The following is a 22,430-nucleotide window of genomic DNA, read 5'->3' as shown; positions in this document are numbered from 1 at the left end:
GCATTACCATGTATTTTTGCAAAGTAAGAGGTTTATATCTATGTAATTATTTTCAGTGTGTGTTTATTGATTTTTATAATACAGGGATATTAACTTGAAAGGGAACAAATTACATACAACAAATTAAGCACTTGCATGGATTAGAAAATCGAGGTAGTGCACTCAAGGCATGCCTAATATGTGTTGCACGATAGAACTGGATGGTTTTACATCACATCTTGGGTAATTTCATCCAACCACTTAACAGAAATGCAGGTGAGGGATGGCATGCATTTATAGAATTGTACGATTTTAGAGAAGGGAACCTTACAGGAGGAAACTGAGGACAAAAGGATTATTCTTAATCTTAATCATCGTCAAGGTCACAAAGGTTAGTGGCATGGCTAGAGCTAAAACCTAACTTCTAGAGCCTCGTCCTGTATTGACTGTCCAGCCGCACAGTGTCTCCCTGAGTCCCAGTCTCACCAGTTAGCTGCTTCGTGTCCTTGGCAAGTAACTCTCTCCTCATTCATAAAATCAGAACAACACCAGACTGATGAAACAACACGCATGGACGCAGCGTTAGGTATGGCACAAATTAATGCTCTCTAAATAATGCTTCATTTACTCATTTGAAGTGTATTCATTCATTCCCTCCCAAGTTTCAGGCACTCATATCTTTGAGAACAGATTTTTCCTTCCAGTTACAGATATCTACTTTAAGTTTTGACATAATTTATATGGCATATTTTTAAGTGTGTAGGCTTAATACTATACATTTAAATTAAAAACACACACAAAGTGGGCGCTGCAGGAGGGGTGGGAGGGGCCGGGCCGTTGGTGGCGGGCACGGACGCGCGCCCCCTGGCGGGCTCCTTGTGGGGGTCACGGCCGGCGCGCACTTCCGGACGCCAGGCCGGCTCTCCCAGGGGGCGCTGCGGCAGGGGCGGGGCGGTCGGGCGCAGACGCGCCCCCCCTGGCGGGCTCCTTGTCGGGGTCACGGCTGGCGCGCACTTCCGGACGCCAGGCCGGCTCTCCCCGGAGGCGCTGTGGGCGAGAGAACCGCTCCTGGGATGCTCCCTGTGCGGCGGCCCCGCGGGTGCGGGGCCCGGGCTTCTAGGTGAGGCTTGGCCGGCTGGGGAGGGGGGTGGGGGGTGCGGAGAGGGCCGCTGGGTTGAGGTTGGGGTTGGGGGGTGGGGAGGGGGTGCGCAGAGGGGCCGGCCCGGGGCTCGGCCTGGGGCCCGGGCGTCCTCCAGCCTCCAGACGCCGACCCTCGGGGTTCACGGGGTGAGCTCCCGCCTCCTGGCTGGGAGGGGGGGTGGTTTAGTTTGCTCAATAGAACAGTAAAAATGCCCCGCAGTTTTCATACCACAGACACAGACACACACACTAAAAATGCCCCGCAGTTTTCATAAAACACACACACACACATTAAATATGCCCCGCAGTTTTCATAAAAAACACACACACACATTAAAAATGCCCCAGTTTTCATAAAACACACACACACACGCACATTAAAAATGCCCCAGTTTTCACAAAACACACACACACACACACACACAACACACACACACACGAAGTCAATAATCCCCAGTCTAAAATCCAGTGGTTTGTATGTAGTATGATCCTAAAACTCATGGGACGGAAGTTGTTATATCGATTAACTTACTAATGTTGTTTCCATTACCATCCCCTGAAGTCTTTTCTTACAAGGGCAGTGATACGTGCCCTCACTCCCTCACCCCCTCACCCCCTGAAGTAATGGATAAAAATCTCCAGGAAGGTGGGAATGCACGTTGCCCAGCGGGGCAGTGCCTGCAAATGGTGGGGCGGCTGAAAGGGGCTGGGCATCTCCTGCTTGCCCTGTGTCACAGACTTTTTCTTTTGATTTGTTTTCCTCCCAGTTCGGTGACCTTGCTTGCTTTATACGTGAGGCTTTTGGGAAAGATGATTTCAAAAGGGGTGATAAAAACTCATCAGGATCCTGGGAAGATTCCGTTCACAGTGCCTATACCCTGGTTCTGCTTCTCTTTATGGAGATGAAATGTGCAGAAATAGAAAACATAGTGAGTAGAGATCGTGTATCGTTTTTTTGATCAGTGCTAGGCACTTCCTCCAAAGATGACTTTGGATCTACTAGTAGCTTTGAGACACTGAAGGTGGGATTGGAAGCAGTAGGGTGTGGGAAACAGCAATCGATTTATTTGGACATTCTCTTCAGCAGGACCTGATGTGTCCTTACATTCTTTAATGTGGTGAGTGGGTGCATGATGCATCTTGGCAGCTCTGGGCGGGGGGAGGTCTGCTAGTCGCCCTGCAGGAGTCTGGGGGTCCTTTCAATTCAGACTAAGAACTGAACTGAGGTTCAGCTCAGTGAAGCGGGGTTTTGAGAAGACCACGCCTACTTTTTAGGAGAAGGTCATTTCGAGGTCTTTCTGGTTGCTTTCTTGTTTCCTTCCTTTTGGTTGGTTGTCCTCCTTGGTTCTAAATGCTACAGAAATAGTACATTTTTGAAAAACTTGAGTAAGTGTAAACTTTTCTAGTAAGTTGGATAGATTTATTCTTCGATTCATACTTGGAAACCCTGACATTACAATTAAGTTTTCCACTTCTGTGGACAATCAATAATTATACATTGGCATTTGCTGTCATCTGACACTTGTGTATGTCTCTCTCCCTTTTATTAAATTGGAGAAAACTTTTTCTAAATTTAATTATATTGCCTCAAATCTTAAATGTTATGTTGGTAAATGTGATATCTTTTACAGGATAGTCCCAACTTACAGATTGTTTCTTCTCTGTAAGTTTATTTATTTATTTTTAAATGCTTGTTTGGAATTCAGAAAGCACTCTTTCCAAACAAATACTATGAAATGATTAGTTTCCAACACAACTCTTTTCATCCATAATGCACCTGAAATAGAAATTGTATATTTATATAGAAAAGTAAAAACTGCTAAAATAGCAAGTAAAACTAAAAATGTGAGAATTTATCATACTTAGTGAAGTAAGTCAGATGGAGAAACGTATCATATGACGTCACCTAAATGTGGAATCTAAAAAATGATACAGATGAACTTGCTTATAAAACAGAAACAGACTCACAGACATACAAATGAGAAAGAGGGGGAGGGATAAATTAGGAGTTTGGGATTAGCAGTTACAAACTACTATATATAGACTAGATAAACAACAAAGTCCTACCGTATAGTAAGGGAACTATATTCAATATCTTGTCATAACCTATAATGAAAAAGAATATGATAAAGAATATATATATGTATAACTGAATCACTATATTGTATACCAGAAACTAACACAATATTGTGAATCAACTATACTTTAATAAAAAAAAAGACTAAAAATGAAACCAGTATTTATTTACATTAATTGCTAGATATTGAGAAAAAGATTTTAATTAGCAGAGAATTTATAAAACTTTAGGGGAATACCTGAAGGGGTCTTCAGGATCATTAAAAGGATTTGTAATGTGGACTCCTTAATATATTAACTTTTGTTTTTCTATTCTTTTATACAAGTATATGATAACATTACTCTTATATCTATATAACCTCAGCTATTACCAGGGCAGTTCTTTGGCTTCATGTATGAATTTAAGGGGGGATAACAAGAATAAGTAAACATTTTGCTGTTGAGTATTGCAGAGGATATAACTCAAAAATTAGAAACAGCTGTAGACTCTGTGCTCCCCTCACCAAATTGATAAGTTGAAGCCCTAACCTCCAGTGCAGTGGTACTTAGAGACGGGGGCCTCTGGGAGACGATTAGGCTTTGATGAGGTCGTGAGGGTGGTGCCCTCATGTTGGGATTACTGCCCTTCTTAGAAGGTGAAGAGACACGAGAGCCCTCTCTCCTCCATGTGGGGACAGAGTGGGAGGGAGCTCTCTGAAGAGCAGGACAGGGCCCTCAGCAGAAACTGAACTGTCTGGCACCCTGACCTTGGACCTCCCAGTGTCTAGGACCCTGAGAAATAAATGTCAGTTGTGTAAGCCACCCAGTCTGTGGTGGTTTGGCACAGCCACGTGAGAAGACTAATACAGGGGCCAGTTTATGGATTCCTATGATCCCCTCCCGAGGGGAAAATGTGGACTGTTGCCTGGCTCCGAGGTCAAGTTTTCATCGTGGGGTGCTATGAAGTTGAAGGCAGGAGAAGGAAGATGATTTAGACGGTCAGATTTGGAGTCAGAGCTGAGGGCGAGGGAAAGAGTGGCGCAGAGCTCACGTTGGAGGGAGCGGCATCCCGAGAGAAGTGGAGGCTTGTCGTTGGACATTCATTGCTGGGAGAGCGCTGTATCGATGAGGTTAAGGCTGTTCTCAGCGTAGCTTTGTGAACAAACCTGGCTTTAGTGTGATACTCAGATTTGGAATTTGAAGCTTTTTGTGTTTTTTTTCTAAGTAAAACCCAAGCCGTTTCAATTTCTTTACTTTTTACGTTAAAATAAATACATTATGAAATATTTTTTTAGGACCTCATAATAGGGCACTGTTCTTCAGTTTAATAGTATTTACAAGCAGTGATCCCTTTCGCTGAATTATTTTCATATTTGGTGCTTAAATAAGGCATCACAGAGTCTTGTGCCATTGTCTCATAAAGTAGCCTTATTTAATTAATTTGATAAACTTGAGTATTTGTGTTAAAAGAAAAAAAGTCAAAGACAGGGAATATTCATTGTAGTCAAATGTGAATATGTTGGATTTGGGGCAAAATGTTGCTGAAACACACCCCTCCCACAACTCCACTCCAGTTTTGAGAGGGAGTGGATGTGGGTTGATTTTCAGAATTTTTCTCAATATTTTACAGGTGTTTCCGAATGTCGTTTTGCTGCTGTAACATGGAAATGCTTTTCTCTGCTGGTACCCGAGGTTCTTTTAAGGATCGAGGGAGACAGTGCTCATGTAAGCACCTTGTGAACAGTCAGGTTCTATGCATGTGCTAATTCTTCTCTGCCTTGTACTTAGGTACAATGGCTGTACGCAAACAGGTGCACTGAGGGCAACTTGCAGGGCCACGAGCTCCAGCTCCGCAGCCTTTCCCGCTCCGCGCGGGCTTACTCCGTAGAGAATGCTGAGTGCACGTGGCAGGATCCTGACCCCAAATCATTACGATGGATAGACTGTGCGCGCAGAGCTTAAACTACACGTGTGCTTGCTGCAACATGATGGATATAACTGCTTGCTGAGAATTTGATTTATTTTCCAATAGTTTAGCATCCCTCTGCTTTTATCTGATATGACTGTTTTACAAGCGTGTGTACCAAGCATGGCTTCAAAATTGCAGGTTATGAAATACAGAAAATGGAACAATTGCCGTGCATAGCCGAAATCTTCCTGTTCAGTCTGTGTGCTGTATATTTTAAAGGCAGGTGGACTGCTGAATGGTGACGGGGGCTTGCCTTGGGCTTCAGCATTTTTTTCCCCCTACAGGTGAAAGGAAATACAAGACTTTCTTCTTCATTTTCAACTTCGTGTTGTTGGTTTTTCATAGGCTGGTTTGTGATGATGGGTTTTTGCCTTATCATTTGTTGGCATAATAAAAATGACATGATGATGGGGAAGAGAGCAGTTCCGTTTAGGACGGAACAGAGCAGCTGATACTAGTGCTAGAAACATAGCAGGCTGATGGGGATGGCGCCCCTTTCCCGTTTCACCTCAACACAAATCTCTGTTTTTTAATCATACACTTGCTTGCTGAGAAATGCCCACCAGAAACTCACAGCTGTTATGCACGTGCCTGTGTTTGTACGCAGAACAGACTGGCTCGTTGGCAGGCTGTGGGGCTGATGTACCAGAGTAGGAACGCAGTTCCTCGAAGGCCAGCGTGCTTCGTTGGAGGGTGTATTTATTTCAGCATTCTTACCTGAAATAGCCCTCCTTCCCCCTGGTCAGAATTGACTCTGGGTGGTGAGTAATTGACATTTAGGAACAGAGCAAGTAGACGGCTGGTTTGACTGATAACACCTCTGCTCTGCTAGAGGTTTCCTTTAGCTCAGCTATGTGGAAGGGGTTGCTGGGCAGTGTGGGACCCCTATTGGCATCATTCGAAGCAGACTTAGGCAGAAGCCAAGTGTGACAGACCTGGGAAACTTGTGCTGGCAAAACGGAGAGAAGGCACGTTAATGGGCAGTGCAGAGAGGACGTGGCAATGGAATGTGCACCTGTCTATTGACTGTATCTGGGATGTCAGTCATCTGGGACCTTTCGGCTGGACTGAGCATTCACCAGTGCGTTAAAATGCTTGCTGAAAACTCACGTTTAGACCTTATGAATAACTATCCCACCTTCATGGTTAGGCCGCAACCTGTCAACCTGTGGTCCTTGTATGCCTTGGTGCTCCTGAGGTTTTCCTCTTCGGCGACACACCACGTAATATAATAATCTCTTGCCATTGCTCCACTGTTTGTTTATTTTAGATGATTGATCATATGATTATTTTAAGTAAGTTAGGTCTATACAAACAAAATTTAGCACTTACCTCAGAAAAACAGATGATTTTCTATTTCTTCTTGATAATAAAGTGACTTCCCATAGAGGATAAATGCCTAAAATGCATTGAGCATTTGCTGCATTTCAGGCACTGTGCTAAGCACTTGCATGGTCATCATAACATCCCCGTGAGGTGGATACAATAATTATCACCATTTCATAGAAAGGAAACTGAGGTACAGCAAGGCCAGACGCCCTGTCTGAGGCCACACAGCCACCAGTGGCCGAGAGGTTTCAGTTTAAGCGTTTGGTCCTGGAGTCTGAGCTCCTAACCTCTACTTGATGCTCCTTGGCTCGGTGTTTATCAGGCACAATCAGTATTTTTCAAATGCTTCTAATATGCTAGATTCTGACTTCGGTGTCTGAGTTTTAGCTAAAATAGGTAAAGTATCTCCTGGAACTTTCATTCTAGTGATGTAGGGGAGGGCAGACATCAAACAAACAAACAAAAAAGATGATTTTATTATTTGTTTTTTGGAGGGAGGGGGAGGTAGTTAGGTCTTTATTTATTTTATTTTTAGTGGAGGTGCTGGGGATTGAACCCAGGACCTTGTGCATGCTAGGCACACACTCTACCACTGAGGTATACCCTCCCCAAGAGATGATTTTAAATAGGAATGAGAAAGTATAAAGAGCCAGGGTCAGTACTGGAGTGACTGGTGGGAAAGAGAAAGAGTAGACTGGGTGGTGAGAGAAGGTCTCTCTCAGGAGCTGGTATCTGAACCTGGACCTTAATGAGAAGGAGCCAGACACGGAAATTTTGTGGGAAGAAAGAGCTAACTGCAAAGGCAGAGGCCGCGAGTGGGGACGTATGTGCTGTGTTCAGAGACTGCAGAGTGGGTCACTGTGCAAGTGTGCGAAGTGGAGGGGACTTTGTGGCATAAAAGTGTCTTCAGGAAGGACATAAAAGTGCCCCACTCTCCTGCCTCCACATATGGTGCTTTGCACTTGACACAGTGCGTAACTGCTTGTGACTCACTCCGCAGACCCCATGCAGGGTCACTCCTCTGTGCTGGGCCTCTGCTTCCCCTGCCTGGAGCAGCCTTCCCAGTGTTTGTACCTGGCCAGCCTTTATTCTTCTTTTGAGACCCAGCCCGGGGGTCATTTCCTCTGGTGGAACTTCTCAAATTTCTTGGTTGGGCTCAATTTTTGTCCCTCCCCTGGACTTCTCTTGTCCCCGTCTGAATGCTTAGCATGCCTCTATAATTTTTCCTTTATATGTTGCCCCGAAAGACCACGAATTACCCGAGAGCAAGGGGTGCGTGATGCTCATCCTTGTGTCCCCAGTGCCCAGGCCCGTGTGTGGCTTATGGAAAGTAATGTACGTGTGCTGGACCCCCCTGAAGGCAAATTAGACTAAAGAATAAGAATATCCCAGGGCAAATGGAAGCAAAATAAATTCACTGGAACCTGGAGTTCCCCAGACTTGGGTGTTAGATGCATCTGTCATTCTTCTACCCATGTTCCACTCGAAAGGTTGACTGGGGGGTCCTAGTTTCTTCATAACAAGCGACAGTCTTAATGAAACTAGTCATTGTGGCTAACCACGTCTGTGTCACCTCGTTTAATTCTCACAACCCACTGGAAAGGTACTCTTAATTTTTCCATTTGACAGTTGAGGAAACTGAGATTTAAAGAGCTTTGGTAGCTTCCCCAGGGACACACAGCCATTTTAGAGGTAGAGCTGGGATTCAAGCTGAGGTTTGACTCCCAAGGCCATGCTGTTGACTGTGACACAATGGTAGCCATTCTGGACAAAAGCGGATTCAGTTAGTGTTCCGTCACCTGCGGCCTGGTGGCTCTGGAGTTCTCTAGGATCACCTGGAGGGCTCACATGGAGGCAGCAGTGCTGAGCAGCATCCATCAGAGAACTCTGAAGGGCAGAGGGTCCTGGCCACCCGACCACTCTTCACTGCAGCCACGTCACTGTCGTCCTGATTCTCCCCACGCGCCGTGTGCGTCCCGCCCCCATGCTCCTGCTCACAGTGCCTCCCTTCCACCTGCCTCCCCAAAGCCCCTTCCTCCTCGGAGGCGTTGCTCACGTGTGAATTGAACTTCATATGGTTAATGAATAGAGGTGGTCATAATAACAACAGTTTAAAAGGAACTAACATTTGTAGTGTTCTTACTACATGCCAGATACTAGCTCATTTAATCTGCAGCGCTTAGGGGTTGGTGCTGTGATTATCTCTGTGTTACAGAGGTGGGGACAGTAAAGAGACGTTGTGGAGTAGGAATCAGACAACATAGGGCAGAGGACGTTTTTTCCCTCCCTCGCTCCCCTCTCTTCCCTTCTTCTCCCTTTTCCTCTTTCCTCCCTTCTCCTCCCTTTTCCTCTTTCCTCCTCTCCCTTCCTATCCCTCCCTCCTTCCTTCCTCCCTCCGTCCCTTCCTTCTCTCTCTTTTTCTGCTGAGCACAACTGTACTTTTCTTCGCTAGTAGCTCTCTAATGGCATTTCAGAATTACCTTTTCCATACTGGGTGCAGCCTTGGTGGGAAAGCCAGTCAAGGGTCTTCCACCCCTCCCCCCACAACACCACCCCCTCCAGCCAGGCAGTGATGCATGACCCAGTCAGAGCCAATCATTTTTTTCTCTTGAGACACTAACCTTGAGCCGAATAATACCTGGATGGAAAAGCAGCTGGAGGTGATTTACCCAAGCTGTGCCCCGTCAGGATATCAATTTGCTGCTGCTGCCTTGATCCCTGGAGTGACCTTTATTCTTGCCCCTTCTACATCCATTTTTTAGCAGCTCTTTCAGTTCTGTGAGCTGCTTTGCAGTTAATCTCCTTTTGGTTAAGCAAGCCAGAGTGAATGTCAATTGTTTATAACTAAAGAATGCATCAGATAACTAATAATGCTGACATCCATCCCGTATTGTGTGACAGACCTTCCTGGGTCACCTGGAGGTTCCCTGGAATCTCTCTTCCTTCACTGACTGCCCAAGGTACCTAGAATACTCACCATAATTGCCAACTCTATTTTTAAAAGTCAATTTAGGCTTTGGATCTCTTAATAACCATTGAACAAGTATGATTGGAACTGTATCTTTTGATTCCTTTTTATTCAGTGCAGTGGTGGACACTGGGTCCATCCCCCACTGAGCGCGGGCCCTAACGTCATCTTTAAGGAGACAGAACATGTGGGACAAATTCCAGTGTTTCTTTCTGTTCCCCTCAATTTTATGTAGAGAGCAATCTGGCTTATCAGTTGGTTTTTGGTGTTCACTCTGGTGCTGCTGGATTCTGATATAACTGGTTTCAGATGTTTATTCTCTAGTTTTGAATTTAAAACTCGGTCAGTTATTGGTGTAGCTGGACTTGCCTGTGGCCTTGCTGATCCACCGTTAGTAAAGAGGGGATTTACTTGAAAGAATGTTAGCTGTAGATAATCATCGAGGACAACTTTGAAAGGAAAAGAAAGTAGCAATGAAAAAGGCCTGCTTCATAGCTCTAGAACGAGCGAGGGCGGCTGGGAGAGGAGAGGAGCTGCTCCGCCTGGTTTTCTAGGGAAGGCCGTAGGCTTTGGGTCTGGGTGTGTGGCCGTGCTGCTCAGGAAGGGATGTTCATTCTTTCCAAACACGGCTGTGTAATGTACACCGATTCCTTCCCCTCTTAACCATCTGGTTCTGCAGATCCTCCAAAACACTGAGTAGTGGGCACTTGACAGATTCTAGGGGCAGCTGGAAGTGAACGAGTGCTTGCTGGTGGGTTGGCTGTCCCCTGCATTCATCTCCCTGCAGTAGAGGATTGTCTTTGTCCGGTACCTGCTCTTTTTCTGGTAACAACGACTTGGTTTCATTTGGGAACATTTCTCCGTGATTCACAGTTTATGTGGTTCAGTCTGTAACCTCACTGTCAGCTCCTGGGTGGGCCCATGGTCTAGCCATTTCACCTCCTCAGGTAAGGGCAAGGGTATAAAATCTCAGTTTTCTTTGAGACTTTTGGGAAGAGACCCTCTTTCTAGTAGGCTTTATGAGACAATAGGAAATGGACGTGCAGCTGCTGGCAGCCTTCTTGTCGTGCGGCAGGGAGACGGGTTTGGAGAGAGGCAACTTTCTGATGAGTGAGTTGGAGCACCTGCGTCCAGCCTTGTCAGTCCAGAGCTAACCCAGGCTTTTCACTGGCATGAGCCGATGATACGCTTCCTTTTTGCCTTAAGCAGTTTGGTTTCTCACAAGTCTGCCCACCACAAGTTCTGATTAGCTCCGGGACCATTGCACTCCACAAATGGAGGGCTAGTGAATTGTGCAGACAGGAACTCTCTCAGCTGCCAGAGTGCTTCTTGTATTTTCCACTGGGCAGCTCCAGTGGAGAACGGTCAGGAAAGGGATATAATGACTTCTCTGACAACTGGAGCTAAAATAGAAAAGATCCGTGCCGTGATGACAGGGCGAGCCCCTGCAGAAATGTCCCCGTGCTGTGGGAGGAGCTTCCCGGCCTGCACTCTTCTAGCAGGGAAGTACCCAGATTGTCAGCAGCAGCTGTGTGCAAGAAAAGAAAAACGTCCTTTTTGTCTTCCTCCCACTTACTTCTTTTTTTTTCCCCCAATGTTGCAGATATTAACTAGGGAAACAAAACTCTCTAGAACAGATTTTTCCTATCAAAAAATAGGCATCAGAGTCTCTGGAAGATCTGGTTCTTTTATTCGGGGTTGGGGGGAATAACTGAGCTAGACTAGGAAAAAGGGTTGCCCCTTTTTAGTTATCACTAGTGGTGCCTCCTGCCTTTCTGGATGAAGTCTCCCAGATCATGGCTGAAGTCTGGACAAGCTTCCCTGAAACCGGGGTCACGGAGTCCATCAGCGTGAGTGCTCCGGAACGTGGCTCGATGTCACTTATCCTAAGGAATCAACTTGTCACAAGCCTAAATTCTTTGTTGGTTAATTAGAGTGACAGACAATAGAACAGTCTGTAGCTGCTCGATTTTCACTGGACTCACAGCATCAAAGAAGCAGAGCAAAGTTTGTCTGATTGAAGGTTGAGTCACATAGAGAGGGATCTAAAGACTGGATGAAAATGAAGACATAAACAAGAAAACAGAAATGCAGAGAAGGCTTGGTGTCCTGGTGTCCAGAGCCAGCCACACTGACTGTGAGGCGAAATGGAAGATCTCAAGGACGTTACTGGTGAGAGAAGATAATGGGAAAAGTGGAAAAGCTCCAGGGAAATGAGACTTGACTGACCTTCTCCAAGCTCCTCTGGCCCTGAGAGCTGATTGGCTGCAGTCAGTCTAAAGCCTTGGTGACATTTAAGATGAGCTGCATTTGTGGCTTTCTTAGGGGAAAGAGAAACAGGAGAGCACGCTGATCCTTCGGAGCTGCCTTAAGAAACTGCATGACGTATTTAAAGTGGGATGATGTTTAGATTTGGAAATAAAGCAGAAGCAAGCAGGGTGTTTCACATGCCAGGATTTCCCTTCACTTATTAACTCTCTACACTCTGCCTCTTAACTTTGCCCATTGTTACTCAGATGTGATGTGTTCAAATTTGCATAAATTTGTGTTAACTGGGGTGCTGTGATTCAAAATTAGTGGATTTTTTTGTGTCCTTTCAGTTTCTGTAGATTCTTGCTTTAGGTGGAGGAGTGTAGTTCCAAAGTGGCAGCAAAGCACTGTGTGTGGAGGACCCACTTGCATTCACTACTTCATGGAAGTGGGTGAGGTATGGAATTAGGGTGGATTTCTGTGGTTGGGATGAACTGAATCTCAATACTGATTTCACCTATACTCATGATAACTTGGACAAATGACTCAGTCTTACTTTTCTCATCTGTCAGGCAGGGATAATAATGCCTTTTACCCCGGAGTGTAGTGAAGATCAAATGAGATGATGTATGTGTAACTTGAGTGTCCCCAACAAGGCTGCCATCTTGCACATAGACTTTTATGTGAACAGTGGCTCCTGGGGTTGTGCAGTGAGACGTTCTGGTCCCCACCCTTCCCAGTTACCTGAGACTTACTTCAACTTTAAGGTGGATGTAAAGTGACCACCTTTGGATTGAGGCAAGACCGATGCCTGTCTCACATCTCCAGGTATTCTCTGTGGGATGTGGTTGGTGGGGGCTCACAGTTGCCTGGTTGTCCCTTACTTTCAAGTCGGGTTCCTGCTGAACCTTGTTTGCCGTCTTATTTCCAGAGCAGCAGATGTGGTTCCTCATTTTTCATTCTCTAAAGACAAGATCGCAAGGTAGTTTTTACTGAAGGCTTGGATAATGGGGGAGAGCTGCAGCATGGGATAGAAAATACATTTAAAATGAAATACCTGTTTTCATTGTTCTTAAACTTCTTGCCCATTCTGCCCCAGGGGATTCTCATTTGCTGTTTTGCTTTTTCAACTCAGATGGTCCACAGTGCCTTCCATCTCCTCTCAGATCCTCATATTTCCTGGTCCCCCCAAATCCCAGTCTCCACATCTGCCTCTGGAAACAGAAACATTCTCTGCGTTGATGATGTTCATTTGACACTCCCATTTCACACTAGGTTCTGGAGTCCACCTTTGTTGAATCAAAAAATGCACTTAGGAGTCCATCTATCTGGACACATGCTCTGTCCCTCCTGTACCACGTGAAAGTACTGGAGTCATTTCTTTTATAAAACAGTACTTGTTCCTCTTCTGCAAAATACTGAGTCCATAATAGATGCTCAGCCAAATGAGAGCTAATGCTTGAATGGAAACAATACTATTAGTGGTGAAAACAAGGTGGACTTGGGTTTGTCTCTAATCTGTAGAGCGTGTGGCTCCCATTCTTATGTTTAGGGGACATTTCTGGGGTTGACAGAAGAGGGGTTCACTTAACAGCCAGACACTGTCTCAGACACCTCAGTGAATAAAATGTTCTCAAATAAGCTGTTGACATGGCTTGAGTTTGTGCCTTTGTGTGAGTTACTCATGACACAAATGATGCTCAGCTAACTACCCCAAAAGGGATGCAAGAGGAAAGAAATACTAACAAACAAGGACAATTCTGCAAGTATTCTGAATCACAGGTGTATAAGACTGACAAGGTCTAGTACTGGTCTGAGCACGATCTCCCCAGGTGGGCTCCATTCTCTCCTTCGGGTCTTTGGTCAAATTCACTGTCCAAGCGAGGAGACCACCCTTTCTGACTTTGAAGCCCCTCCCCACAATATTCCCTCATCCCCTTTCTCCTCTTTATTTTTCTCCAGTGCACTCATGACCACTTAACAGATTATATTTTCCTTTGTGCTGCCCTTTGTTCTTTCTGTTCCCATACCAGACTATGTGTGCCGCGTGGGGTGTGATTTTGGTCTGTCCTACTCATTGCTGTGCCCCAGAGCCATCCACACAGCCAGGTACGTTGTGGACTTGGTACATATTTGCTGAATGTTTATTGACCGACTGAGGGACTGGATATGATAGCAAAGTGCTGTTCTCTTGTATGCTGCCTTAGTTTTTACAGAGAGCTCTCATGTACATCATCTTGCTTAACCTCCTGCCAACTGGGGGGACCGACAGGGAAGGTAAGCTAGCATGGGGATGTGAGCTCTCTGGGTCACCTAGCTTATAAGTAGTAAACCTGGGGGCTTGAGCCCTTCTCTTTTGACTCCAAATTCAGTGCCCCTCTCACCACCTGTACCAAGTCTCAGCAAACAAGTGTTTGCATAAAACCCAGCGACTGCTCTGGGGTAGAAAGAGTGATGGGATGTTCTGGGCTAAGTATCCCACAGCATCTCTGTTGTCTCATTATCCTAGTCTGAAATGCTTGACTGAGAGGGCCTTGCCTGCCAAAGCGAGGACAGGTACCATATATACTGTAACAGCATCACACCAGCTGCAGTCTCAAGTGTTCAGGTTCCATGCCAGGTTTAACATAACCAGCCCAGATATACTGTAAGCCTTTTGTGTGCAAGTCTTAACCAACCCAACAGCACTGGAGGGTCCCACAGAAGAGAGCAAACCCCTGAGGGTGGGCAGGCTTGGAGGCTCCTGTCCATAGTAACAAAAACTCACATTTGTCAAGAGATTTACAGTCACCACATTTCTTTAACATTTACCATCAAATTTGGTTTAAAACATTTCAAAAGGAAGTCTCTTGCTAAAAGGAGACAGACATGAATTTGTCTGCTTTACAGACGAGGAAAGCTGAGGCCTGGACAGATTGTGCAATTAGCTTAATGTTAGACTGTAAGGGACAGAATTGAATTTTCAGCTCAGGATTTTTCAGGCTAAGATTGATGGATTCTTCTTTTTATTACAAAGAGTGTTTCTCAAAGTGTAGCATGAATAAGAATCACAGTGAGACTTCAGATGCTGCCAGACATTCTGATTTAGTAGGTGTGGGGTGACATCTAAGAATGTGTATTTTTGACAAGCTCCCAGGCGCTGCCGCTTCTGCTGGTCTGCTGGCTTCGTGTAGCACTGACATGGGGGTTAGAGCACGGTTTCCTGTGCAGTTGGGCTTCCCTCTGGCCACCGTCCCCCACCCCTCATATTAGGCATCTGATGTCATTTCCTGCTACACACCCCTTGCTTACTCCACTCCAGCCGTTCTGGCCTCCTTGCTGTTTTTTTGAGCATGCTGTGCACACTCCTACCTCAGGGGCTGCACTTGGCTTTTCTTGCTGCCTGGAATGTTTTTATTCCTAGATAGTCACATGGCTCATACCTTTTCTTTCTTCAGCCTCTCGGGTGTTACTTTTGCAGTGACATCTTGGCCACCCCCACCCCCGTGCTTTGTCTCTGTTACTTTCTGTACTGTTTGTCACCTTGTAAAATACTAGGTAATCACTTGTTTAATTTGTTTATTGTCAACCTCCTCATTCAGGAGTGTAAACTCTGAGGATGGAGTCTCGTCTTTTCACTACTGTATCGCCAGCACCTAGGACAGCGCCTGCTGTAGAGCAGATTCTTAAAAAAAGTCAACTGAAGGAAAGGAGGGGAGGAGGGAGCAAAGTCAAGGGCTTTGCCCTCTTGTGAACCCAGATTTTCTCAAGAAAAGAGGAAACTTTGTCTTTGTTCACTTAGGTAAGAAAATAAGAATATATTTTTAAACCTTTAATAAATTTACTTAAATTTGAGAAAATAAAAATTTCAGAAAAGCACAAGGAAACCACCATCCACAACTAACAGTTGTGGCCATTTTGTCAGATTTACTTCAGTACTTAATACAGTAAGTAAAACAGTGCAAACAAAGTTCACATGCCTTTTGTCTGCCATGCCCTGTCTTAGTCCCTGTCCCAGCTCCCCAGATACAACCTCTGTTGTGAACCTTGAGTGTTTTCTTCCAGTCCGTGGAAATAGATCTGTCTATAGTAGCAACATGCGTCTCAAACATCTCATGTTGGGAAAAAGAAAGTTGCAGAATATGTGTTTACAGTATAATGCCTGTAATGGAAACACACACCCACAAAGCAGTGCTACGTGTTGTTCACCCATTAGATACGGACTTCTTTAAGTAGAAGAGAGCACTTGGGGAAGGTTTCAGAAAAACCAGTTCTACTTAAGAATAACTCTTCATAAAGGGAATCTGTATAAAGGAGGAGGAAATAAGGATCTCATACTGTTTCAGATAATGTCAGTTTCATTTTACACGTTCTCTTGAGTTTGTAAGGATTTTTTAAAAACTTTATGGTGATAAGATCTAGAGAAATACTGACATAGGTGGGTTTGATTTTACTTGTTGGATAATTGCACAGTTGAAAGAAGCCCTTGGAATGGATTAGATACATGATTGATTAGTGATTAGTTTCATTCATTCTTGGTGTATGGTACCTGAGGGTAAAGCTTTCCATACCATGTCTGTCTGCAGAACTCTATTTAGCAAACCTTTGGTCTTGGTGACTATATAAATTGGCAATTACATGCACTTTAAACAGAGGAATATTGTGTTGAATTAAATTGTACAGTGGTTTAGGTTGAACCTAGTTCATGCTAGCAAGTCTTTTGCTTATTAAATCTGTGCAGTAGCTATAAAATCTTTATATTATCTGAAGAGTTTTACTCTTTTGCAAAACAATCACATTATCAGATGGTTTCCCAGAGTGTGAAAAGAATAAGATATTAAAATATATTTGAATCATGAATCATATTTGATAGCACATGTTCTTTTCTCCTTGCTTTGTGCATAGGGCTCAGTCCTGGCCAGGGCCTCTTAGAGCTTCTGTCAGAGTGCCCCTCATGCCAGAGGGGGGGGAAACAGGGCTCATGAACTCTGGGGCTTGCTCCAGGCTGCCTCCTGCAGGCAGGAAGTATTTTGAATGTTCACGTTTTTCTTTAGATTTCACAAAAGTGTGCATTTTATTCTGAAATATTTCCATATATATATATGTGTGTGTGTATATATATATATATATATATATATATATATATATTTTTTTTTTTTTACATTTACTTACAAGTTAAATTACTTCATTTTTTGATCCCAAAATCTTGGAGCAAAACTGATGCTCCAGAGAAGATGGACCCTGTTTATTCTGACATTTTAGGACATTTCCTTAGGTTGATGGGAGCACAAGAGTGATAAATACACTATAAGTTATCATGGTAAATTCGTGGGAAAACAGTATTTTCACTGCTTCATTGGGTTACTATTTCTTACACTTATCTTACAACAAATTTAGGGGTTTTAAAACTGTATTTTTCTCTCTTCCTTGATTTGTCCATTTATAAAATGAGATGAGAAAATTACTGTGAGTTCTTCAGATTAAGGTGACCACATACAAAGTTACATGGACAACAGCCAACATTTACTGAGTGTTGACCATGTGTCAGGTACTCTTCAATGTGCTGCCTGTGGTTTTTTTTTTTTTTTTTTAGTTCTTACAACTGTCCTATGAGGCTTTTTAGCATATCCATGTTCATAGTAAGAGTCCACAGTGCTTGGAAGTCAGGAGACCACTTCACTGCAGTACAGAATTTCTCAGAAATTCTCATAATTATAATCAAATAAGTTCTGGAAGTTCTGCATATTATATAGTACTGGAGAGTCACAATGAAAGTATAATATAGGCCCTGAAAAATGTTGCAGTGAAAAAAAAAGAGCAAAATATTCCTCCCTTAATTTTGTTTAATACAAATCTCCTAAAATAATTTAATCAAAGGGTCTCTTTCCCCTGCCTCCTCTCGCAGAACAAGTATTACTATCCCCCAGAAACAGTGTCTCCGGCACAAACGTGGAGAATCAGCTGATACAGCCCTATGGCCCTGGGAAAGGACATGGGACTCTGTGACTGGGGACAGGAATTCTCAACTCTGAAACTTGGAAAACTGTAGAAGCGGTTTGCTGCGTCCTTGGCGTAGCTCTTTGGAGAGAACTGTAGTTAATTCAGCACAAAGGAGAATCTATCCATGAAGTGATAATAGCTGAGAATTAGTGGAGATTTTTTGCTCAATCCAGTGATCGTTGAGCACTGCCTGTGGGCTGGACGCAGTTCTCCAGGCCTGGGACGCAGCAGTGAGTAAAACGGATATGTGTCCCTGCTCTTACAGAGGAGATGAATGATCAGTAAAATAGCTAAGTCAATTATCTGTTATGTGAGAAAGAGAATGACCCCAAACCCAGATTTTAAGATTTCTGGCAGAATGCTTCAAGAATTCTCTGTTAGATGAGAGCTTAGCAAAGGCAAGGCCATGGGTCCAACTTGCTGTGAGCGGTGAGGGCATTCCCTGCCGAGAGAGAGTTACAGGACAGTCATAAAGCGACAAAACGCTGGTCTGCTTGTGGTTATCACCATGGACTGGTGCTTTCAAACTATGTCAGTGATAGAATATTCTTCCCTGGAAAAACCTTTTTTTGGTTTAAGTCTAAACAGTTACTATGGTTACTGTTGAGCTTAATAGATAGGTAAGCTTCAATTAGCTCATTTTATTACCTCTTCTTTAATAAACATTATATTCTACATGAAAATTAACTCAGATTATAAAGTGTCCTCCCCTGTCCACCCCCTTCTGCCACCCAGGAAATTCAGAATTACTAGAATGTGCTTCAGGGACAGTACATGTCCCCTGCCCCTAGCTTAGTATATGTGCTAGTGCTTAAACAGTAGGTTTGACACAGTGATAGCAGAGTGACCGTAGAGAAAAGGCATAGGAGATAGGTTGTGTTAGGTCTGTCATTCCAAATGACCACTTGGAGATTGCATTTGTGTTTGCAATTTAAAACAGTGAAACAGTGTGAATAGTGGAGTGTCATATTTTTGTTTGGTAAGTGAAAATTTTGGTTTCTACATGAGACATTTTACTATATTTGAACAATATCTTTAAAATAGAAATTTGCTTTTAGAAAATTCTTCTTTAATTGTCATTAAACTGCCATTTATTCATTTCTGAGGCAAAAGTTATATAGGTTTAAGTTTTTCTTTTTTTCCCCCAAAATACATAAATTTGATGAAAATGATTAACCCGTTGCTTTTATTCCTTTTTCATAATATAATGTTTATTTTTATATATTGTTAAATTCTATTACTGGCATGCTTATATATATGAAGATCAATTAAAGAAAATGTTAAATGCTGGAGATGGTGTGGAGAAAAAGGAACCCTCCTACACTGCTGGTGGGAATGTAGTTTGGTGCAGACATTATGGAAAAACAGTATGGAGATTCCTCAAAAAACTAAAAATAGACCTACCTTATGATCCAGCAGACCCACTCCTGGGCATATATCCAGAGGAAACTAATTCAAAACGATACATGCACCCCATAGCACTATTTACAATAGCCAAGACGTGGAAACAACCTAAATGTCCATCAACAGATGACTGGATAAAGAAGTTGTTTTTTATATATATATATATTCATGCACATATATATATGTAATGGAATACTACTCAACCATAAAGAAGAACAGAGTAATGCCATTTACAGCAACACAGATGGACCAAGAGATCATCATTCTAAGTGAAGTAAGCCAAAAAGAGAAAGAAAAATACCATATGATATCACTTATATGTGGAGTCTTAAAAAAAACCACAAATAAACTTACTTACAAAACAGAAACAGACTCACAGACGTAGAAAACAAACTTACGGTTACCGGGGGGGGAAGCAGGTGAGAAGGGATAAATTAGGAGTTCGAGATTTGCAGATACCAACTATACAATACTATATACTATAGATACTGTATATAAAATGGATAAACCACAAGTTTCTACTGAGAGCTATAATTAGTATCTTGTAGTAACCTATAATGAAAAAGAATGTAAAAAAAATGTATGTCTGAAACATTATTTTGTACATCAGAAATTGACACAAGATTGTAAACTATACTATACTTCAATTAAAAAAAAGAAAATGTTTACATTTCTAATTCTTCTCTGGCCATTATTATTATTAATTTCCATGATTCTTTCTAAAACTACTTCTGTTGTAAGGAGAAGAGAGAGAGAAAATGATCTGCTCTGAGTGTCAAATACATTGGTTATGTCACTGAACTTGAAGGAAATTAAGATTCTTAAGATTTCTCTTTTGGAAAGTTAGATTTTTTTGCCCAGCTAATCATTTGTCTCGTGACAGCCCTAATAGCTTTTAACCAGACATCCTTTATCGTATCTAGTCTAACATTATTATCTAACCACTTTCCCTGCTGCTAACAAGAGAGAAATCTTGGATTTGGCCTTCTTAGGAGCCTTTTCCCTTGTGTCAACTTTGAAATAAAATTTGGACCCTGGCTTACAATTGATTAGTTTGAAAAGTTGCTTTAACATATGTTTGATGAGCTTTATTGCTGAAAAAAAAAAAGAGGGGTGAGAGGATTGGCAGCAGTGGTGGGATGTTGGTGGGTTGCAATTTAGAATGGGGCAGGTGACATGTAAGCAAAGATGTGATGGAAGTGAGGGAGTCCATCATGTGACTACCTGGGCAAAGAACATTCTAGGCAGAGGAAATGGCATGTGCAAATGCCATGAGGTAGAGACTTGCTGGTGAGTTTGAGAAGAAAGCAGAGGTTGGTGTGGCTGGTGTGGAGTGAGTGAAGGATTTGGTAGGAGAAGAGGTGGGAGGGGCCTCGTGGGCTCTTTATGAGGACCGCAGAGGTCCTGTCACCACTGGGATGTCGTTCCTTGTTTAAGATCCTGTTTTAAGCCTTGTCTTTTCCCCCTTCATTTCTGTGATGATTTCTTCATTTAAATTCCTATGGAGTTTTGGTTTCAGCTTTTTATATTCTACTTTTCTTAAATCCTTGGTTTCTAGGCTTCTCCACCTTCATGGATTTTTGGCTGTTTAAGGGCACAACTGTATTTAATTCTTGTTTGTAATCTCATTCATTCAGTTATTCAGTAGCAGTGTATTGAGCACTGCTGTGTGCCAGGAATTGTGCTGGGTTAGAAAGCATGACTCTGAAGGTTCTGTCATCCTAAACTGCACCACCTGAAACCTGCCTGGCATATTGGTGATGCTGAGCTGCAAGCACCTGACGAGCAGCAAATGCAGGAAGAGGCTTCTCGGAGCCTCCCTTACCTGCTTAGCGCCGGATCCTCCAAAAGGAGTGCAAGCGCCATCAGCCCTTCCCTAGGAGACTCGTCAACCAGGGAGGGTTGGCTCCTGTCACAGGAGAGGAGGCCAGAGGGTGACACCACACCCAGACAGCCTTTGTCACAACTGTCGTACCTCTCGGTGATTCTTCCGAGGGCCCATTTCTCTTGCCTAGAAATTACTTACTCCCCCTTACGCTGCCTATGTCCCGCCTCCCCTTCCCTGTGAAGATGGCGTTCACGCCTGCATCCTAAGCCGCCGCTTTGAGTTACTCATTCCTCCCTGGGTATCTCCCATGTTTACATAGGGTGTGCGTGTTAATAAACTTCTGTTTGTCTTCATTTCTCATCTGTTTTTTTATTGGAGGGATCTCAGTCGAGGACTCAAAAGGGCAGACGAAAAATTATTTTTCCTTCTTTACAGCCTCTGCCCTTAAGGAACTCATCATTTACAGGAAGACATACAAGTGGAACAGTATATACAGCACAATGTGAAAGGTATTGCTGGGGCAGAGAGAGAGGCGTCTAATGGGGGGACTGGGTAAGGGGCAGGTGTGATTAGGGAAGACTCCCAAGAGGAGGTGATGAGTAAGGGGGAGAGAAGGTGCAGCCCCTTAGCTTTTTTCCCCCAAGTTTAAAAATTTATATTAAAATTTAAAAAGTGGAAAAGTTTTATTGAGGTATAATTGACAAAATTTTATGTATTTAAGGTATATAGTATGATGGTTTCATATAAATATACATTGTTAAGTGACCACCACAGTCAAGCTCATTAGCAGTCATTACCTCATAGAATTAGAATTTTTTTCTTTTCATCCCCCCACCTCCCTCCCTTTCGGCAACCACCTGTTTGTTCTCTGTGCCTGTGAGTCTGTTTCTGTTTTGTTACGTTTGTCCATTTGTTTTGTTTTTTAGATTCCACGTGTAAGTGAAATCATACAGTGTTTATCTTTCTCCGTCTGACTTACTTCACATAGCATACTACCCTCTAGGTCTATCTGTGTTGTCACAAATGGCAAGGTTTTATTCTTCTGGTGGCTGAGTATATATACACACCACATCTTTATCCATTCATCTTTCAATGGACACGTGAGTTGCTTCCAGATCTTGGCTGTTGTAAGTAAAGCAGCCCCTTCACCTTTGAATCAGTCTCCTTAAAACTGTTGAGGACCTTTGTGAGCAGCCCCGGACCCCGTCGCTGGGAGGGCGCGATCACCAGGCTCAGCTGCTTCTTCGCTTAGTCCCTTCTTTCTTGGTTGGGATGCCATTTTCTAGTCAACCAATAACTGAATCAATGTTCAGCCAGTTCTTCGGCAGTCTGCTGGCGAGTGAGTTATTTCAGGGGGCGTGGCATCCCTTTCCGTGGTTTTGGAATGTCTTTGGTGAACCGCGGGGTTTTTGTTCTGAGGGCAAGGAAGAGTTTTGAGCTACCTCATAAATATAAACAACCTTCCTGCGAAGCTACTGGGGAACTTGAAATTATTTGAATGCATTGTTTTGCTTTTATAGATGGAAAAT

The 22,430-nt window shown here is 43.5% G+C and overlaps 1 long non-coding RNA gene across 2 annotated transcripts in view; it reads left to right on the top strand.

Moving 5' to 3' along the window:
• Window positions 1-1,012: 1,012 nt before the first annotated feature.
• The window catches only part of LOC140698294 (uncharacterized), a 189,836-nt gene continuing 168,418 nt past the window's right edge, over window positions 1,013-22,430 (top strand). Inside the window, exons 1-2 of one of the 2 annotated variants that reach the window (XR_012075999.1) lie at window positions 1,013-1,099; window positions 21,337-21,410. This is a non-coding gene — a long non-coding RNA (uncharacterized lncRNA). The remainder of the gene's footprint in view (window positions 1,100-21,336; window positions 21,411-22,430) is intronic. The other variant, XR_012076001.1, reaches the window with a different exon arrangement.

Source organism: Vicugna pacos, chromosome 9, assembly GCF_048564905.1.
Source record: "Vicugna pacos chromosome 9, VicPac4, whole genome shotgun sequence".
Taxonomy (NCBI): Eukaryota; Metazoa; Chordata; class Mammalia; order Artiodactyla; family Camelidae; genus Vicugna; species Vicugna pacos.
Note: the sequence above shows the minus strand (reverse complement) of the source record. Positions and strands in the feature narration are given on the sequence as shown.